This window comes from Leopardus geoffroyi, chromosome X (assembly GCF_018350155.1).
Source record: "Leopardus geoffroyi isolate Oge1 chromosome X, O.geoffroyi_Oge1_pat1.0, whole genome shotgun sequence".
Lineage (NCBI taxonomy): Eukaryota > Metazoa > Chordata > Mammalia > Carnivora > Felidae > Leopardus > Leopardus geoffroyi.
Window position 1 is genome coordinate 72,600,315 of NC_059343.1, and position 23,034 is coordinate 72,623,348.

The 23,034-nt window shown below is 34.6% G+C and overlaps 1 protein-coding gene and 1 pseudogene across 1 annotated transcript in view; one reads left to right on the top strand and one right to left on the bottom strand.

Moving 5' to 3' along the window:
- Positions 1 to 21,429, bottom strand: part of LOC123595181 — a 31,673-nt pseudogene extending 10,244 nt beyond the window's left edge.
- DACH2 (dachshund family transcription factor 2) overlaps positions 1 to 23,034 on the top strand; it is an 804,038-nt gene that overhangs the window by 387,496 nt on the left and 393,508 nt on the right. The window lies entirely within an intron of this gene.

Genomic DNA, 23,034 nt, shown 5'->3' on the forward strand with positions numbered 1-23,034 from the left:
ATAAACATTAATTTTTTTTAAAGTCAGCTGGCATCATAGGACTTTCCCATTGCAATGAGAACATTTTTGCAAGCGCAAACTTGCAAGCATATTGTTCACCTAATTAATACATTCCTTAGGCCTTTTTGCAAAAAATACAAGTCTGAAGTTTCCATGAAGAATTGCAGAATACCTATTCATTCATCATTGTAAGCTGTTTCCTATCACAATAGTTATACACATACTCACATACTGTGTATATATATATATATATATATATATATATATATGGTATAATTTTTTTTACTTTTTCACAGTACATATTTTTGAATGGTACTTGATTGTTTTGCTTATTTGTGGAGCTGGCAGGAAATGCTTGGTAATAGTACAGAAAGCCATGATTAAGTGAAAAAACAACTACTTTAAATCCTTAATTAAACAAATTCTCTGTGGAATTCTATTTAACTTTGAGGAAGACTTGGTATGATAAAACAATTCAAGAAATATCTTGAAATCAGTACTCATTTCATTTCAATTTTATTTGCTCTCTGCATCTCTAGCTTGGCACAATAGTTAATTATGTTTGGAGCAATGACTAAGCTATAGCAAGATCTCTGCTGATCCTATTCTGTTGCAAACTTGCATATACAAATCTAGGAAATTGTTCAAATTATGGCAGGATTTTAAACCATAGGTCTTTAAGTATAATGGCAATTGTTACTTTTGAGTATACTCTAATGGTAAAGCTCAATTACAGACACTAACCACAATATCTTTTTTATTGAACAATCTTGTTAATTATTGCACTTTGAGAAACATGTTAGCTATCTTTCAGCCCATCATATATCTACAATTATATTTTCATGTATATGATAATATTCAAAGAACTATACTGAGCATTGTAAAGTATATGTTGGCACAGAATTAGTTTCTGCCTGCTTCTTGATGAATCTAGTGGGAGAAATAATACATGTATTTATGTATGTATTAAATAAAAGGTAAGAAGTGTAAATGCCTTAAGACAGGTATCGATAAAGATTGGGGATAGTGGTAGAGAGTTCATAGAAGGATGAATAGCTTTTGGTTGTTAAGAATAGGAAGACTTACAATGAGTTAAAATGATTAAAAGTAAAAGCCTCTTAATAATGAAAAAAGATATATTATTAAGAACAGAAATGAACTCAGTTTCTTGACTCCCATATATCTACAAACCATAATTCAAAACTAAATAGTTTTATAAATTTATATTGCTTTTTTCTCTATAAGAAAGAATATGGATAGTTTTTTTTCAGGGATTTTCCATGACAACATTTGAGTTTTAGTCTATTGAAAATATAGGGGCGCCTGGGTGGCGCAGTCGGTTAAGCGTCCGACTTCAGCCAGGTCACGATCTCGCGGTCCGTGAGTTCGAGCCCCGCGTCAGGCTCTGGGTTGATGGCTCAGAGCCTGGAGCCTGTTTCCGATTCTGTGTCTCCCTCTCTCTCTGACCCTCCCCTGTTCATGCTCTGTCTCTCTCTGTCCCAAAAATAAATAAACATTGAAAAAAAAATTAAAAAAAAAAAAAGAAAATATAAAAATTGAAATACAGTTCAGTTTAAAATTCACACACAGAGACAAATAGCAAAATAGCTGATAATGTCATAAAATTTCAGTAAATTAGAAACCACAAATGGGGGGGGGTTGGTATACTTGGAACTCATCTATCCTTTCAAGAAAAGAAATGGGGACAGAGATTTGCATGGCTATCCATGTGCAAAACAGAGATGAGCTACATTTGTCTCCTTTGCAAACCCTCTGTTGTGATACTTTTAGAAATACTTGTTTGTTCCTAGCTGTTCAGTTTTGAAAGGAGGCTGGGATGTCCATCTTGTCATTTTTAGATGCTTGAAGCAACCAAGACAATGGCTTTGAACTTGTGACATTCCTAAGTAGTGGAGTTCACATTCAGATACCATAGATTATGATAGATACATATAGGCTCTTTGAACTAAGGGGCACCAGATCCAATGAAATTAGAAATAATTTTGACAACCTGGAAGAGATATGCATATACTATTGTGGGATATAGAGTTGATGTCTTAAGCCTTTCATGCGCTGACTAGATTCCTTTTGGCTTTTAAGATATGGTTTAGAGTATTTATTACCTCAGAAAGAGTTCCCCAGTCTGAATCTCAATAGATAGTTTGTTTCGATATATTCCTTTTCAGGATAGATGGATGACCTGAAGAGCTTTGCAGTTGGGCTGTTATAGTAGAATACAAATATTGGATATTTATTTTGACTATGTCATTGACTTGTCCATGATCCTTGAAGGTAACCATGAAGACCTTGAGAGAAACATTTTACTTTCCCAATTTGGGGCAAGAAGTTTGGAAGGGTTGAAGACTGTGCTATGTGGTGCCTCATAGATGTGCAATATAAATGCAAACCTAATATTGTAGCAAAAGTAGTAGGCTACAGGGATGGATTGTTGGATGTTAGAAGTGGGATAGGCACTTTCTAATGATAGGAAGATTATGGTTGATGAGCCTTCTTCATGGTCATACAGCTGTTGTTATATGTCACTTTTTACACGTTGGGAGAACGGGTATCAAATACCTAATATTGTAATTTAGAAAAATGTTCTAAGTATAAAATCACCAGCAGAAATGATGCTGAATTTTCTTTTTTTCTTAAGTACCTTGTTGTTTCTGATTATCAACAACCAGAAGTAATTATAAAATCCCAATTCTCCCTAAGAATGAAAAATGTGGAGGGGCGCCTGGGTGGCTCAGTTGGTTAGGTGACCGATTTCAGCTCAGGTCATGATCTCGCAGTTTGAGTCCGAGCCCCGTGTCAGGCTCTGTACTGACAGCTCAGAGCCGGGAGCCTACTTCAGATTCTGTGTCTCCCTGTCTCTCTACCCCTCCGCTGCTCATGCTCTGTGTCTCTCAATAATAAATAAATATTAAAAAATTAAAAAAAAGAATGAAAAATGTGGATTGCTTTGGGTAATATGGGCATTTTAACAATATTAATTCATCCAATCCATGAGCATAGAATGTCTTTTCATTTATTTGTGTCATCTTCAATTTCTTTCATCAGTGTTTTATGATTTTGGGAGTACAGATCCTGATCTTTCACCTCTTTGGTTAAATTTATTCTTATGCATGTTTTTCTTCCTGGTGCAATTGTGAATGGTGTTTTTTGTTGTTGTTTCCTTTTACATTTCTCTTTCTGCTACTTCATTATTAGTGTATAGCAACACTATTAATTTCTGGGTATTAATTTTGTAGCCACTTTACTGAACTTGTTCATTAGTTCTAAGTATTTTTAAAAAAATTTTTCATCTTTATTTATTTTTGAGAGAGAGAGAGAGACAGAGAATGAGCAGGGGAGGGGCAGAAAGAGAGAGAGAGAGAGAGAGAGAGAGAGAGAGAGAGAGAATCTGAAGCAGGCCCCAGGCTCTGAGCTCTCAACACAGAGCCTGACATGGGGTTTGAACTCATGGAGCGTGAAGTCATGACCTGAGCTGAAGTCGGATGCTTAACCAACTGAGCCACCAGGCCCCCAGTTCTAGGAGTTTTTTGATGGAGTCTGTCATCTTCAAATAGTGACAGTTTAAATTCTTCTTTACAAATAAGGATGGCTGTTATTTCTTTTTCTTGTCTGAGTGCTGTGGCTAGGACTTCCACTACTCTGTTGAATAAAAGTGTTGAGAGTGGACATTCTTATTTTGTTCCTGATGTTAGAGGGGATGTTCTTAGTTTTTCAGCATTAAGTATGATATTACCTGTGGTTTTTTCATATATGGTTTTTATTATGTTGAGGTTTGTTCCTTCTAACCCAACTTTGTTGGTTTTTTATCATGAATGGATGCTGAATCTTGTCAAATGCTTTTTATGCATCTATTGAGATGATCATATGATTTTTATCTTTCAGTTTGTTGATGTGGTTTTTGATATTGATTGATTTGCAAAGATTTAATTCAATCTCTATCAAAATACCACAATTTTTTTTACAAAACTAGAACAAGTGATAGAAAATTTGTATGGAACCACAAAAGACCCCATATAGCCAAAGAAATCCTGAAAAATAAGAATAAACCTGGAGAAATCACAATACCAGATTTCAAGATATACTACAAATCTGTAGTAATTAAAACGGTTTGGTGTTGGCTCAAAAATGGACACGTTCAATGGAACAGAATAGAGAGCCCAGAAATAAACCTATGATTATATGATCAGTTGGTCTATGACAAAGAAAGAAAGAATATACAGTGGGGAAAAGATGGTCTCTTTAATAAACAGTGCTGGGAAAATGGGACAGCTATATGTTACAGAATTAAACTGGACCACTTCAAACATCATACACAAAAATAAAGTGAACATGGATTAGTGACTTAAACATGAGACAAACCATAAAAATCCTGGAAGAGAGCACAGGCAATAATTTCTCTGACATTGGCCATGGCAACATTTTTCTAGATCTATCTCATAAGGCAAGGGAAACAAAAAAATAAACTATTGAGACTACATCAAAATAAAAACCTTTGCACAGGGAAGCAAACCATCAGGAAAACCATAAGACAATCTACTGAATGGAAGAGGATATTTGCAAATTGTATTACCAATAAGGGGTTCATATCCAAATTATATAAAGAACTTAAAGAAGTTAGCACCAAGAAAACAAACAATTAAAAAATGAGAAGAGGACCTGAATAGACATTTTTCCAAAAAGGATACAGAGATGGCCAAGAGACACATGAAAAGATACTCAACATCATTAATCATCAAGAAAATGCAAATCAAAACCACAATGAGATATCACCTTCCACCAGTTAGAATGGCTAAAATTAAAATAACAATGAATAAAAAGTGTTGGTGAGGATGTGGAGAAAAAGGAACACGTGCACTGTTGGTAGGAATGTAATTTGGTATAGACACTGTGGAAAACAGTATGGAGATTCCTCAAAAAATTAAAAATAATAATACTATATGATCTAATAATTTCACTATTGAGTTTTTAGCCATAGAAAATGAAAACCCTAATTCAAATATATATATGCACCCCTATGCTTATTGCAGCATTATTTGCAATAGTCAAGATGTGGATGCAGCCTAAGTGTCCATTAGTAGGGGAATGGATAAAGAAAATATGTAATATGTACACAATGGAATATTATGTAGCCCTAGAAAAGATGATATTGTGCCTTTTGAGACAACATGGATGGACCTAGAGGGTGTTATGCTAAGTGATATGTTAGGCTGAGAAATAAAAACACCATATGATTTCACTCATAAATGGAATCTAAGAACAAATAAATAAATGAAAAGCAGAATCAGACCTATAAATACAGAGAACAAACTGATGATTGCCAGAGGGGAGGGGGGCAGGGGTTTGGCAAAATAGGTGAAGGGGAGAGGGAAATAGAAGCTTCCAGTTATGAAATGAATAAGTCACAGGAATGAAAAGCACATCATAAGGAATACAGTCAATGATATTGTAATAGCGATGTAACAGGACTGATGGTAGCTATAGTTGTGGTAAACATAGCATAATGTATAAATTTGTCAAATCGCTAAATGGTACCCCTGAAATGAATGTAACATTGTATGTAAACTATGCTCAAATGAAAAAAAGAAAAGAAAAAAAATGAAAAAAAATGTGAAAGAACTGCCAGAGCAACCTTTGGTTGATGCATTCTTATTTGGACAGTATCGCCAATCAAAAAATGTATAGTAACTGTCAAAAGGTAATGGGTCAAGTTCATCAGTGCTTGGATAATGAAATAAAATAGAATATAGGCAAAATACTATGAAATATATAAAGCCACTAACTTAAAATTTGGTTTTGGAGTATTGCTGACGACAGTAATGTAGTAAATACTTGGATATCATTTAGGGAGTTTCCCCTTTATTTGGCTATATTTGAGACTTTGTAAGCTATTCCCCATTTTATTCATATTGTTATTTTCATATTACTTATTGGTTTTCCATATACTAATTTTCTTTATTCCATTTTTAACTAAACATTTTATTTAACTCTTTTAAGGTGTTAGGCATGCTTTTCATTTTGCTGTCATTTGAAAGGTAGTGAGAATATTCCCAATTTTTTGTTTTCAATATTTTGCTAAATATATAAACTCATCTCATTTCCAGTGAAGACATCCATAGAATACCATTCTATATGCCGATTTCATGCTTGTTACTCCCAGAAATTAATGTACTCCGCAAACAAGGTCAGGGAGTGTATTTTCTCACTATGTTGAAGACTTGTATTTAAAGTCCAACAAAGCCCAAAAGACAGTTATAATATGACATTGTCGAATATGTTGGAAATTAACAAGTTGCCTCTTTATTTAGCATATGTGGTTTAAGAGGGAAGGGTGGGGCAAAGTAATAAGGACTAGCAGGTGAAAGAAGTTTAGTATCCTCCATTTCAATCCCCACTCCTTAATGAGTCTGAAAAAGACAATAATGTTGGTAAGGGATTTATGACAATAAATTTTTAGGGAGTTGCCAGTGGAAAATTAGAGTGGATTAAGTCATTACGTCACTCAGTAAACATTTAAGAGTTTACCATGTGAAATGCATTCTCCCAGGCTCTGTTGATGTGAAAATGTGTATATGTACATATTATTTGTGTGTATATGTCTGTGTGTGTATACACAGTTTCCAAATTCTACTAAATCTGTAGTGAGTGTTAATCAACAGCAAATATTAAAAATTCAGTAATTATTTGCCATATCAAATGAATGAATTGAGACTGTTACTACCTTATCCTACAATTTCGACAATGGGAATTTAACAATATCTGTTTCTTGCCTAAATTCTATCGCTATCCTGACAGATAATATCAGGAAGTAATAGTTTTAATAGATATTCTGATGTGGCACTGTTAATCTTATTGTGATTGAAAAAGGGTGTGGACAGCCAAATTGATGGGTGCTTATGATGAGACCATTGCAAAAAAAGTGGTAAAAGGCTTCATATTTAGTCATACCTGGGGCAAGAATTATGACCTTCCTTAAAGTTATAATTTAAGAAATACTTTGTTTATTGTGCCTCTTTTAGCACTGTGTGGATTATCAATATATGTATTTAAGCATTTTTAATATCTTTGTATTTGGATTGACATACTTCTTGTCATTTTTAATGATTTTCTTGCCTAAACAACATATGATAGAATGTCCCCATGGATAGAGCATTTATCTTTCTTAGTAGGTAATGTGTTTTCCAACACAGAAGTTGTACAGCCAGTGATATATCTTATAATGCCATCAGATTCTTGAAGACAAATATTATACAGCATATTTATTGCATAAATTAATTGTTAGTTATAAAATATAAAGAGGAAATAAAATGAAAATTAATACAGTGTAGAAGGATGTTTGTTATGCTTAATTTAAAGTACACATGATATGTCAAAAGACAAGATATTTTCCCCGTGATATGATTTAGTCATTAGTCTAACCCTTTGCTATTATATAAAATAAGTATATTTGGCTATTATATAAATTAAGTGTTTGAACTAAACCAAATAATTATGTAAACACTCAGTAAGCCTTACTGAGCCATAATTTGTAGGATCCAACTCTCCACATTATTATCATTATTATTTTTACTAAACCATAAGCTGAATGGGTTTTTAAATCTCATGATGTGGTTAGAACTGGAATTGAATTTATAGATATTTCTATAACTATTGAAGTGGGAAAAAAACTAGTATATAAAAATATTCTCTAAACTGAGCAGATATCTTGTTCAGTTCACACATTCTTACAGTAAAATATTTTATACTTCCTCTCTCCTTAAGATATGTTTAAAAATAAACTTAGAACACTGAAAATATTGTGAGTTTTTCCCCTTTAATACTTTATTTATAGTGAATATTTGACAGACCTTTTTTCCTCTTTACTTCTGGTTTACAATAGCTTTTAATTCACTAGTTGCTTTTTTCCCAAGCTTTTATTTCAGTTCCAATTAGTTAATATACAGTGCAACATTAATTTCAGGTGTAGAATCTAGTGATTCATCACTTACATACAATACTCAGTTTTCATCACAAGTGCCCTCCTTAATACCCATCACCAATTTAACTGGTCACCCTGCCCACTTCCCCTCCAGTAATCTTCAGTTTGTTTTCTTTTTTTTTTTGACTTTTTTTATTGCTCAAACGGAATATATATATTAATAATATTATATATATATATTAATATGAAATTCATTGTCAAATTGGTTTCCATACAACACCCAGTGCTCATCCAAACAGATGCCCTCCTCAATGCCCATCACTCACTTTCCCCTCCCTCCAACCCCCTATAAACACTCAGTTTATTCTCAGTTTTTAAGAGTCTCTTATGGTTTGGCTCTCTCCCTCTATAACTTCTTTGTTTCCTTCCCCTCCCCTATGGTCTTCTGTTAAGTTTCTCAGGATCCACATAAGAGTTAAAACATATGGTATCTGTATTTCTCTGTATGACTTATTTCACTTAGCATAACACTCTCTAGTTCTATCCACGTTGCTACAAAAGGCCAGATTTCATTCTTTCTCATTGCTGAATTTGTTTTCTATAATTAAGAGTCTGTTTTCTGCTTTGCCTCTCTTTCCCCCATGTTCATGTGTTTTGTTTCTTAAGTTCCACATATGAGTGAAATTATAAAGTATTTGTCTTTCTCTGGCTGACATATTTCACTTAGCATAATACTCTTTAGCTCTGTCCACATCATTGCAAATGGCAAGCTTTTATTCTTTTTGATGGCTGAGTAATATTTCAGTGTGTGTGTGTGTGTGTGTGTGTGTGTGTGTCCTTTGGGTAAATACCTACTAATGCAATTGCTGGATTATATGGTAGTTCTATTTTTAACTTTTTGAGGAACCTCTGTACTATTTTCTAGAGTGGCTGCACCAGTTTGCATTCCCACCAACTGTGCAATGGGGGAACTGTGTTCCCCTTTCTTGGCATCGTCTCCAACACCTGTTATTGTGTTGTTAATTTTAGTCATTCTGAAAGGTGTAAGGTCGCATCTCATTGTAGTTTTGATTTGTATTTCCCTGATGGTGAGTGATGTTGAGCATTTTTTTTCATGTGTCTGTTGGCCATCTGGATGTCTTTATGGGAAAAATGTCTATTCATAACTTTTGCCCATTTCTTAACTGGATTATTTGATTTTTGGGTGTTGAGTTTGCTATGTTTTTTATAGATTTTTGATACTAACTCTATCAGATGTGTCATTTGCAAATATCTACTCCCATTTTGAACGTTGCCTTTTAGTTTTGTTGTTTCCTTTGCTATGCAGAAGGTTTTTATTTTGATGAAGTCCCAATAGTTTATTTTTGCTTTTGTTTCCCTTGACTCTAGGGACATATTTAGTAAGAATTTGCTATGGCCGATGTCAAAGAGGTTGCTGCCTGTTTTCTCCTCTAGGATTCGATGGTTTAAAATTTTTTTAATATTTATTTATTTTTGACAGAGAGAGAGACAGAACATGAGCAGGGGAGGGGCAGAGAGAGAGAGGGAGACACAGAATCTGAACCAAGTCCAGGCTCTGAGCTGTCAGCACAGAGCCCGATGCAGGGCTTGAACTCACAGACCGTGAGATCATGACCTGAGCCAAAGTCAGATGCTCAACCGACTGAGCCACACAGGCGCCCCTAGGATTCGATGCTTTTAATTAATGTTTAAAATAATGAGTAACTTAGAGTTGATCTATATGTGGTAAAATGTCAGTCGTGTTATTTGGATTGTGGCAGTTTAATTTATTAGCAATTAAATTTATTAATTGAATTCCCTTTGGTTTAAATTCTGCTATGATTTTTCACTGAAGAAACATTTTCCTTTCTTTAAGAATTAGGAATTTAACCACAGTAATTAAGGAAATGAAAAACTGTTTTATAATCATTCAATAAGACATTATTGAATATTAGGGCTGTGTGCCTCTGAAAAATTAAAAAAAAATGTTTTTGGGGTATAGCATTTAACATTTTTTTTTCCTGGAAGGAAGGAGAAATGTGTCTTTCTTGAAGAGAGAAATTTGGCAGGTATAATGCATTACTCTTTATTTAGGGAAAGGTACTAAAAGACAATTTTTAGTTGTGAATAGCAGTTATGATTTAAGACCTGTGTCCTGTAAGGCAAAAGCATTATAGCGGTAAATGATCACTAACTGTTCATATACAGTAACCTTATGTTGTACGTATCTACTACTCTGCATTATTTAGAATTAAAAAAAAATAGTTATTAATCAGTTTAACTGTTGTAATGAATAATTATTCTGAAAATCTATCTGTATAAATTTTTTTCGACTATAATACGACTACAGTTACCTTCTTGATCATAATTAAAACCCATGGAGGTTTAACAGAGCTGAGAAGTGGAAGATTTGAAGAAGGCTTGAAAAACTAACACTGAATGTTGGAGCATCGAATCCATTGAACATCAATTATTTTGCTAACATTGTTAACTGAAACTGATAGCCTGTGAGAGATTCTTTTGTTCAGAACCAAACTCAAATAGTTTTTCTCAGGGTTACATTGTAGCCAGGATAGTAACATTATGCCTGCACACTGAATATTTTGTTTTATAGTACTATTTACTCCCATTCCAGATAGTAAAAATTCTACCTTTTATAAAGTTTAACATTAAATTTATATGACAAAAGTAATATAAACCTATTACTATTATCTGTTAGAAAGAAATCAGGATTTTGCTAGTTGAAATAAAAGACAAATATTATTTTCTTATAGAATAAATCCATTGTTGTTGCTATCTTAATATTCTAGCTAATTTTCAGCAGCAAGATATTTCCGAAGAGACTTTAAGATTGGCTCATGGTCAATATTTGACACATATAAAAGCACAGCTTATACTAAGCTATCTGTACACCATGAAAAATAGTAGATAACTAGAAATACAATGTTTATTTCACATAGTCTTATTTTTCATCTTTGAACATTAGTGAGATTCTCAAGCTAGTTTTGAATTTGTTTTTTTTTTCTAGCAACACACATACTAAAATTGGAATGATACAGAGAAAGATTTATAGGACCCTCTACAAGGCATGCACATTTTTAAAAGTCTTCATATTTATCTTACTCATCTTTAAAGTCCAAATCAAAAGCCACCTCTTTTGATCTTCTCAGGTTGAAATTTATCTCTATCTTTTGTGCTCCAAATGCATTGTTTACATCAGTATTTTAGTCATTAGTATATGTGTAAATCTTTCTTACATCCATGTATAAAGTATCCTTATATTTCTCACAACATTTAACAAAATTCCTTGTAATAGTAGGCACTCAAAACATCTTTATGGATTTGAATTTCTAGAAGTCACTTGTTATTACTGCAGTATACACTTACACAAATACACAGGCATATAACTTATATAAAATAAATGTGAGAAGACCATATAAATTTTCCAGTTGCTATAAACTTTAGGAGTTTTCTGTATGTCCAACCGATAAAGAAATTGGTAACAAATTTTAGAAAGAGAGAAGAAAGGATTTTGTATGAAGGGAGAAATGTCCCTGGTTTAGGTGTCACTTTTTACAGCCAGTGGAATTCTGAAACAAATATATTAAACATTAAGATATACACTCATGCAAAATATTGTGGCAGTTGTTGATCTATGCTGGAAATAGCTTATCCTGTTAGGTCATTTAGATTGCTTCCTTGTTTCCTATATGTGGTGTCTTATAAGCATACCATTTTCCCTTTGGGACAACTGGAGTGAACTCTCTTCTCAGTATGTATAAAAAGTTAAAGGTATTTTGTAACAGCTTTTGATCATGGAGAAAATGTATCTTTGCATCTGTTTGGTGGTAGACATGATACTGTTAAAGGCTTACCATTTTCTTCCCAAAAATAGTCTAAGAAAACTGAGATCTGGAAAAATTAGGGGCATTTTATTTTTGCTACATCTTAAAGCTTTCTTTTTTTTCAATTTTCAAAAAATTTTTATTTTTAAGAGACAGAGAGAGACATAGCGCGAGTGGGGTGGGGCAGAGAGGGAGACATAGAATCCGAATTAGGCTCCAGGCTCCAAGCTGTCAGCACAGAGCATGATGCAACCTTGAACCCACCAACTGTGAGATCATGACCTGAGCCAAAGTTGGATGCTCAGCCAACTGAGCCACCCAGGTGCCCCTAAATTACCTTTTTAAAAAAGGTTTCTGAAAAAAAAAAAAAAGGTTTCTGATATGGTAGTTAAGACTCTACATCAAAACATTAATTTGAAAAACAAAATTTAGAACCCCAAACCAACCAACTAATCAGCCAGTCAAAAAACATTGTCGGGGCGCCTGGGTGGCGCAGTCGGTTAAGCGTCCGATTTCAGCCAGGTCACGATCTCGCGGTCCGTGGGTTCGAGCCCCGCGTCGGGCTCTGGGCTGATGGCTCAGAGCCTGGAGCCTGTTTCTGATTCTGTGTCTCTCTCTCTCTCTGCCCCTCCCCCGTTCATACTCTGTCTCTCTCTGTCCCAAAAATAAATAAACGTTGAAAAAAAAAAAACAAAAAAACATTGTCTAAATTCTCTGGATAGGTGTGTGTGAAATTATGCTCTTTGGATGAATTCGAGCCCCGCGTCGGGCTCTGTGCTGACAGCTCAGGGCCTGGAGCCTGCTTCAGATTCTGTGTCTCTCTCTCTGCGTCTCCCCCGCTCACACTCTGTCTCTCTCTCTCTCTCACACAAATAAACATTAAAAAAAATTATACACAGAATTAAGATTCTTCAGGTACCATAAAGTACTTCCTATGTCTTAAAGCTTTCTGAATGAGCCACTGAACTTTGGTATTTTCACCTCTCTCTGCCTTAATGTGTGTATGTGTGCATGTGTGTGTGTGTGTGTGTGTGTGTGTGTGTGTGTATATGTATGTATGTATGTATATATATACACACACACGTATATATATTTTTTTTTACTTTTTTCTTTACCTTATTCATATATGCCATGCTAAATTAATGGTTACCTTCTATAAACTTGAAGAGAATATTTTTAACTTAACTATTTTGTCTGACTATACTAAAGCTCACCAATGATTCTGTATCTTTACTGTAATTTTAAAACTTTCCATGAATGTGAGAAGAGCTGTTGAATTGCTACCAGTATGCATTTGCACTAAGATTAAAATGAACATCTCTTTCACACAAATTTAGCTCAATAGAATCCACTAAATTATAGTCACAATTTTCTAAGTGTGCTTGGAACTCTGGATGTGCAAACAAAAGGCCATATGGAAATGGCTTTCTCTAAGGTACCAGTTGGTATGGTTTTGTGGGATGCATGTGCCTGTTGGCACTGCTGGCAGTTCAGCACCCTGGGAAAAACATTGCTTTCACACATGAGTAATTGATGAATTGTATGTAATATGCAAATGTGAATACATAAATCTCCTGAATGACAGCTTAATTTATGTGAGCTTTTAAGAATGTGGGATTAGATTTTAATTAAATATCCTCAAAGGCACCCTGACTTTTTCAGTTTTTTGGCTGCTATCTTTAGAAAGAAGCCGGGGAAGGTTTAAATCATAATTTTATGTAAATTATTCACATTTTTCTAATAAGTGGTCATTTTTTAATAGAAAAATCAAGGTATTTAAAGAAGAAAGGCATTTATCTTTAATTATAAAAGCACTTCTGTTGTATTACAATGTCTGCAGCTTGTCATATATGATAGAAAAAATATGTGGTTTGAAAATTAATGTCGTATACTTCAAATATAATTCTTAAACATATTTCAGATACTACCATATATTTTAGTATCCCAAGTTGAACAATGGTAACTATAGATGACATTTCTTAGTACATGTTGTTGGGACATTAATATTGTATATGACATTCTACATATTATTACCTTCAAACTGGCTAAAATAAAGAATTGATGGAGATAGAGCTGTCAGTCCCCCTTTGCTCTTAAATATGTAGTGTGTATAGATGCAGCTGTGTATGTGTGTAGTTTTAAGTTCTGATAATAGTATTTTGAACCTTACATAATATGCAGATTAGAATAAAAAGAAGCTAATAAAAATCTTTGAAATTTATGAGCATTTTATCCACCTAATCTTTCTATGTGATCAGCTATAAATTAACATTAACATGTATTAATTATTGATCTATCTAGAGTATGCTGTAAGTACCGTTGTTTTAAAATATTCACACTTTATAGTAAATCACATTGTCCATAAGCAATAAATACATAAAAATCTTGACCAGTTATGGGCTTTGCCTAGTATTACTTTTTTTCCTATATATTTGCTTTCTTATAATTTACATTAAAAAGCTTATTTTTTGACTACATGAAAAATGACTACCTATAACTCTTCACTTGAATATGTATTTCTTCTTTTTAAAAAAATTTTAACATTTATTTATTATTGAGAGACAGAGAGACACAGAGCATGAGCAGGGGAAGGGTAGAGAGAGGGGGAGACATAGAATCTGAAGTAGGCTCCAGGCTCTGAGCTGTCAGCACAGATCCCAATGTGGGGCTCGAACTCACAAACTGTGAGATCATGACCTGAGCTGAAGTCGGTCGCTTAACCAACTGAGCCACCCAGGTGTCCCAAATATGTATTTCTTCTAAGGTATCTTCTATGTATCTTCTAATGTATCATTGTAGTGCTTAATTGCATAAACTCTGGAATCATACTTTATAGATTCTAAATCCCAGCTCTGTCACTACCTGTTGTGTGACCTTGGGAAGATTATTTAATTGTGTCTAAGCTTCAGGATTTTTGCCAGAATGAGGGTACTGAATATAAAGCACTTAGAAGTGTGCCTGGAACTTGGTAAGCCCTATGCAACTTACTGTTATTATTTATTTCCACTGTTCCTATTATAACCTCATTTTTACCAGGAAGGCCTATCTCTTCTCTGATCCTAATGGAAGAGTTTGCCCTGGAGAAGTGTGGGACTAAATTTTCTAGTTTCTTCTCTGTAGAGAAAAGAATGTATGGATACCTAATTTTAATGGGTATTTTTTAAACTTCAAATATAATTAACATAGTGTTACGTTTGTTTCAGGCATACAATGTAATGATTCAACAATTCTATATTCTTCTCAGTGCTCATCAAGATAAATACATTATTAATCTTCTTTATTTACTCTACCCAGACCCTCCCACCTCCCCTCTGGCAACCACCAGTTTGTTCTCTATATTTAAAAATCTGGTTTATTTGTTTGTCTCCCTTTTTTCTTTATTTGTACATTTGTTTTTATTCTTAATTGCCACATGTGAGTGAAATCATGTTATTTGTCTCTAACCAACTTATTTTACTTAGCATTATATCCTATAGAACCATCCATGTTGTGGCAAATGACAAGATTTCATTCTTTAATATGGCTGAGTGACATTCCATTAACATCACTTCTTTGTTCATATATTGATGGACACTTGGGTTGCTTCCATATCTTTCTTTGGTAAGTTATTATTTAAATGCCTGTTCGTTAACTTACAGTGTAATATTAGTTTCAGGTGTACAATATAGTGATAAAACCCTTCTATACAACACCTGGTGCTCATCACAAGTATAATACTAAATCCCCATCACCTATTTAGGCCATGCCCTCACCCATCTCTCATCTAGTAAACCTCAGATTTTTCTGTATAATTAGGAATCTGTTTTTTTTCTCTTTCTCTTATTTTTCTTCCATTTGCTTTTTTGTTTTGTTTTGTAAACTCCACATATGAGTGAAATCATATGGTATTTGTTTCTCTGACTGAATTTTTTGCTTACTATTATCCTTTCTAGCCCCATCCATGTTGCTGTAAATGGCAAGATTTCATTTTTAATGGGAAGTAATATTCCCATTAAATAGTCTTTATCATTCATCAATCAATGTACACATGAGCTGTTTCCATAATTTGGCTAATGTAGATAATGCTGCGATAAATATTGGGGTGCATATATCCCTTTGTGTATTTGTGTATTTTTTGGGTAAATACCTGGAAGTGCAATTGGTGAATCACAGGGAAGTCCTATTTTTTAACTTTTTGAGGAGCTTCCATACAGTTTTCCAGATTGGCTGCACCAGTTTGCATTCCCACCAATAGTGCAAGAGGGTTCCTTTTTCTCCACATCCTCACTAGCACTTGTTTCTTTTTGGTTGCTGTTGTTTCCAGTTTTTATTTAAATTCTAGTTAGTTAACAAACAGTGCAACATTGATTTCAGGAGAACTTAGTTATTCATTACTTATAACATCTAATCCTCATTCCAACAAGTGCCCTCCTTAATACTCATTACCCATTTAGCCCATGCCCCTGCCTACCTCCCCTCCAGCAACCCTCAGTTTGTACTCTATAGTTAAGAATACTTATGGTTTGCCTCCTTTTCTTTGACTTTTTTACCTTCATTTGTTTTGTTTCTTAAATTCCACATATGAGTGAAAACATATGGTATTTCTTTTTCTCTGGCTGGCTTGTTTCCCTTAACAAAATACACTCTAGCTTCATCCACATCATTGCAAATGGCAAGAATTCATTCTTTTTGATAGCTGAATAATCTCTCTCTCTCTCTCTCTCTCTCTCTCTATATATATATATATATATATATATAATTAATAAATAATTAATTATATATAATTATTATATGCCACAGCTTCTTTTTCCATTCATCAGTCAATGGACATTTGGGATCTTTCCATACTTTGACTATAGCAGATAATGCTGCTATAAACATCAGAGTGCATGTGCCCCTTTGAATCAGTATTTTTGTATCCTTTGGGTAAATACCTAGTAGTGCAATTGTTAGGTCCTAAGGTAGTTCGATTTTTAACTTTTTGAGGAACCTCCATACTGGTTTCCAAAGTGGCTGCACCAGTTTGAATTTCCACTCCATTAAGAGTGTAAGAATGTTCCCCTTTCTCTGCATCATATACAAATCTGTTGTTCCTATATTAGTAATTTTAGCCATTCTGAAAAGTATAAAGTGATATCTCATTGTAGTTTTTATTTGTATTTTCCTGATGATGAGTGATGTTGAGCATCTTGTCATGTGTCTGTTGGCCATCTGGGTGTTTACTGGGAAAAAGTTCTGTTCATATCTTCTGCTCTTTAAAAAAATTAATGTTCATTTATTTTGAGAGAGAGAGAGAGAGAGAGAGAGAGAGAGAGAGAGAGAGAGAACAAGCAGGGGAGGGGCAGAGAGAGAGGGAGAGAGAGAATCTCAAGTCAATTCCACACTATCAGTGCAGAGCACAATGCAGGGCTCAATTTCATGAACCATGAGATCATGGCCTGAACCAATATCAAGAGTCAGATGCTTAACCAACTGATCCACCTAGGTGCCCCTATCTTTTGCCCATTTTTAATTGGATTATTCTTGCTTAGGGTGTTGAGTTTTAAATTTTTTTTTATATATTTTGGATACTTACCCTTTATCAGATATGTCATTTGCAAATATCTTCTTCCATTCCATAGGTTGCCTTTCAGTTTTTTTTATTGTTTTCTTCATTGTCCAGAACGTTTTTATTTTGGTGGAGCCTAAAAAGTTTATATTTACTTTTGTTTCCCTTGCCTCAGGAGACATATCTACAAAGAAGTTGCTATGGCCAATGTCAAAGAATTTGCTGCCTGTGTTCTCCTCTAGGATTTTACTGGTTTCAGAAATCACACTTAGTCTTTAGTATATTTTGAATTTATTTTTGTGTTTGGTATAAAAAAGTGGTTCAGTTTCATTCTTTTGCATGTTGCTGTGCAGTTTTCCCAACACCATTTGTTGAAGAGACTCTTTTTTCCATTGGATATTCTTTCCTGCTTTGTTAAAGATTCACTGACCATAGAATTGAGGGTCTATTTCTGATTTTTCTATTCTGTCCTATTAATCTATGTGTTTATTTTTGCATCAGTACCATACTGTTTGAATCACCACAGCTTTGTAATATAGTTTGAAGTTGGAATTGTGATGCCTTCAGCTTTGCTTTTCCTTTTCAATTTTGCTTTTGCTATTCAGGGTCTTTTGTGGTTCCATACAAATTTTAAAATTATTGTTCTAGGTCTGTGAAAAATACTGGTGGCATTTTGGTAAAGATTGCATTTAATGCCTAGATTGTTTTTGGGTAGTACAGACATTTTAACAATATGTGTTTTTCCAATTCATAGGTATGAAATGACTTTCTATTTCTTTGTGTCCTCTTCAATTTATTTCATCAGTGTTTTATAGTTTTCAGAATATAGGTCTTTCACTTCTTTGGTTAGGTTTATTCCTAGGTATCTTAAGGTGTTTGGCGCAATTGTAAACGGGATAGATTCCTTGATTTCTTTTTCTGCTGCTTCATTACAGGTGTATAGAAATGCAACTGATGTCTGTACATTGATTTTGTATCCTGCAACTTTAATGAATTTGTGTATCAGTTCTAGCAATTTTTTGATAGATTTTTTAAATGTAGAGTATCATTTAATTTGCAAATAGTGAACATTTGACTTCCTCCTTGCTGATTTGAATGCCATTTATTTATTTATTTATTTATGCTGTCTGGTTGCAGAGGCTAGGACTTCTAGTACTTTGTTGAATAACATTAGTGAGAGTGGACATCCTTGTCTTGTTCCCGACCTTGGAGGAAAGATCTCAGGTTTTCACTATTGAGGATTATATTAGCTGTGGTTCTTTCATATTATGCCTTTATGATATTGAGATATGTTCCCTTTTCCCCTACCTTGTTGAGGGTTTTTTTATCAAGAATGGATCCTTTGCTGTGTGAAATGCTATTTCTGTATCTATTGAGAGGATCATATGGCTCTTATCATTTCTTTCATTAACGTGATGTATCACTTTGATTGATTTGCAAATATTGAACCACCATTGCAGCCCAGGAATATATCCCACTTGACTGAGGTTTATGATTCTTTCAATGTACTGTTTGATTTGATTTACTAGTATTTTGTTGAGAATTTTTGTATCCATGTTCATGAAGGATATTGGCTTGTTATTCTCTCTTTTAGTGGGGTTTTTGTCTGGTTTTGGCATCAAGGTATTGCTGGCCTCATAGAATTATTTGGTAAGTTTTCCTTCTATTTTTTGGAATAGTTTGAGAAGGACAGGTATTAACTTTTCTTTAAATGTTTGGTAGAATTTCCCCTGGGAAGCCATCTGGTCCTGGACTTTTGTTTCTTGGGAGATTTTTTATTACTGATGTAAATTCTTTGCTTGTTATCGTTCTCTTTAGGTTTTTGATTTCTTCTTGTTTCAGTCTTGGTAGTGTATATGTTTCTGGGAATTTATACAATTCTTCCATATTGCCCAATTTTTTGACATATAATTTTTCATAATATTCTCTTATAATTGTTTATATTTCTGTGGTGTTGGTTGTGATGTCCCCTCTCTCATTTGTGATTTTATTAATGAGTTTATAAATTTTACTATTCTTTCAAAGAACCAGCTCCTGGTTTCATGTATCTGTTCTATTGTTTTTGTTTGTATGTTTGTTTGTTTCTGTATCATTTGTTTTCCGCTCTAATCTTTATTATTTCCCTTCTGCTGGCATTAGCCTTCATTTGCTGTTCTTTTTCTAGTACTTTCAGATGTAACATTAAGTTGCCTATTGGAACTTTTTTCTTGCTTCTTGAGGTAGACCTGTATTTGTACATACTTCCCTCTTATGACTGCATTTCCTGCATCCCAAATGTTTCAGATTGTCATGTTTTCATTTTCATTTTTTCCATGTATTTTTTAAATTTCTTCTTTAATTTATTTGTTGATCCATTCATTGTTTAATAGGATGTTCTTTAACTTCTATATATGTGTAGTCTTTCCAAATTTTTTCTTGTAATTGACTTCAATTTTCATAGTGTTGTGGTCAGAAAATATGCATGGTTTGATTTCAAAATATTTGTATCTGTTGAGGCCTGATTTGTGACCTAGTATGTGATCTATTCTGAAGAATGTCCCATGTGCACTGGAAAAGAAAGTGTATTCTGCTGTTTTAAGATGAAGTGTTCTGAGTATATCTGTTAAGTCCATCTGGTCCAGGATGTCATTGAAAGCTATTGTTTCTTTGTTGATTTTCTGCTTAGATGATCTGACCATTCCTGTAAGTGGGGTATTTAAGTCTCCTACTATTATGGTATTATTATCAATAAGATCCTTTATGTTTGTTATTAATTATTTTATATATTTGAGTGTTATCATGTTGATGGCATAAATATTTAAAATTGTTAGATCTTCCTGTTCCATAGACACTTTTATTATGATATAGTACCCTTCTTCATCTCTTGGTACAGTCATTGGTTTAAAATCTAGTTTGTGTTATATAAGTATTGCTGCCGCTGCTTTCTTTTGATGCCCATTTGCATAGTAAATTGTTCTCCATCCCCTCACTTTTAATCTGGAGATATCATTGCATCTAAAATAATCTCTTGCAGGTAGCATATAGATTGGTCTTGTTTGTTGTTGTTGTTGTTGTTGTTGTTGTTGTTAATCCATTCTCACCCCCCTATATCTTTTGTTGGAGTATTTAGTCCATTTACATTCAGAATAATTATTAATAGAAATGAAATTATTTTCATTGTATTGCTTTTTTTTTGCTTGTTTGTTTGTTTTTGGCGATTTTCTCTGTTCTTTTTTAGTCTTTGTCACTTTTGGCCTTTCTTTCCCACTCATAGAGTCTCCTTAAATATTTCTTGCAAGGCTGTTTTAGTGGTCACAAACTCCTTCAGTTTTTGTTTGTTGGGAATCTCTATCTCTCCTTCTATTCTGAATGATAACCTTGCTGGATAGAGTATTCATGGCTTCATATTTCCCCCATTCACCATGTTTAATATATTATACCACTCCCTTCTTGTTTGCCAAGTTTCTGTGGAGTGATTGGCTGCTAACCTTATTTGTCTTCCCTTGTAAGTTATGGGTTTATTATGTCTTTCTTCTTTTAACATTTTTTATCTCTTTATTTTGCATATTTAACTATGATATGTCTTGATATTGGCCTGCTTTTCCTGATTTTGATGGGAGATTTCTGTGCTTCCTGGATGGATGTCTGTTTCTTTCCCCATATTAGAGAAGTTTTTAGCTATAATTTTCTCAACTAAACCTCTTGTCTCCTTTCCTCTGTTTTCTTCTTCTGGGACTCCTATGATTAAAATGTTATTACATTTCATGAAATCACTGAGTTCCTTAAGTCTACTTTCATGATCGAATATTTTTTTGTTGTTCTTCTTTTCAACATCATTATTTTCCATAATTCTATCTTCTACATCACTTATTTGTTCGTCTTCTTCTTCCATCCTTGCATTCATTACATCCAGTCAGTTTTGAATCATGGTTATTGTATTTCTCACTATGGACGAATTGGTTTTTTGTTGTTTTATCTGTGTAGTAAGGGACTCTCTGATTTTCTCTATGCTTTTCTTAAGCCCAGATGGTTTCTTTGTGATTATTGCTTTAATTTCTGGATAAGGCATATTATTTATGTCTGTTTTGATCAGGTACCTGGGTTTGATCTTTTCTTGTTCTTTCTTTTGGGATGAATTCCTCCATCTTGGCGGTTTTTTTCTAGGTCTCTGTCTTATTCTCTATCTTATGAAAGCCTGTTATGTTTCCTGCTCCTGAGAGTAATGATTTTATGAAGAAGAGGTCATATACTTTCAAGGGCCTGCTGCTTCAGGAAGTGTCTCTAGTGTATGTTGTGTGCATTCTGTGGCTGCGTTTTGGCTGCTCTTTCCCTCAGATCAGTCCTCTGCAGTTATTTTTGACTACAGTGTGGAGTGTTTGGACCTTGGCCAGAGTGTGGCAAGTTTTAACTAGGTGTGCTCTGCTGTGCTTTTCAAAGAGACCTGATGGCATTTCCACTAGAGCTGAAGTTTTGCAGCACTCTACCTCAGTATATGTGGTGTGTGCTGAGGAGGGGCCCCAATACCTGTTTTTCAGGCACATTTGCCCACAAAAAGCAGCACCTGCAGAGTGCAGGGAGGCTGGGCTTGGTGTAAACAGTTCAGGCGACCACTATTGGTGCTATCTTACTTACTGAAGTTAGAAAATGCTGAGTGGTGAGGGGAGAGAAAGGGCACCAACACCTTCCTTTTACCTGGAGAGGGGAATTTGTGCCCACTGATGTCTTGGAAGCCCTCCCATAAGAATAATCTCCCCTCACATGTCCAGGCGTTCCTCAGATGGCTGCCTTCATCCTGTGTGGATCCAGGCCTTCTGTTAATCCAGTACTACAGTACTGTGCATCTGTGTTCTATCCCAGGCAAGCTGAGTTTTTAAACTCCAAACTTCAGGGATCTGGCATGCCAGGGACCCATGCTGGTTCTCTGAGGGGAGGTCTCACCATGTTGGGAGTGCTACAGATTTGTCCCAGAAGGGCAGTTGCACCACAGCACAGGGGTATGGAATTTGGTGTAAAGTGTAGCAAAAAGCTGGTGTCCAGGTTAGCAGCCCTTAGCAGGTGTCTCTGTGCCTATGCTGATGGGCAGGGAAGGGTGGTAAAAACTCCCACCAGGGCTTTTGTTCCCAGAGATTAAATGTCACTTACCAGATGTGCTCCAAGACTGGGGGAAATCTCACTCACTGTTTTCCAAGCAATCATCAGATCATACCATCTTCTCCCCAGGCTATCTGCCCACCTACTCCACAGGAGCACTCATCACCCTCAGGGATCCACATCAGCCACACAGTAGACTTCTAAAACTCCAGTCTTTGAACTCTGCTTATTGTAAAAACTCACAATAATCAGCACCTCTCTCAGTCAATGCTTTTGTGGAATTATTTTCCTTATGTGATCTCCTGTGCACTCATTTCTTTGTCTCTTTCTCATCCTTCTCTTAATGATCATCGTTCCTTCCCCTCCACAGCACCTGCAATTCATTCCTTCCCTAAATCATGTCTCCATACCTCCTACCTTCCATGATGTGGCCTCTTCCCTCCCTCTAGTAGTGCAGTTTATTCTTTTAGTCCTGAGATTGATTTATTGGGTATTGAGAATGATTGGCTATTTATCTAGCTATGTTCGAGGGTTGAGATTTCTTCGAGGACTGGTTTAGGCCATGAATTCCTTTAGTTTTTGTTCATCTGGGAAATTCTTTATCTCTCCCTCTGCTCTGAATTATAGCCTTGCTTGATAGAATAGTCTTGGCTGCATAT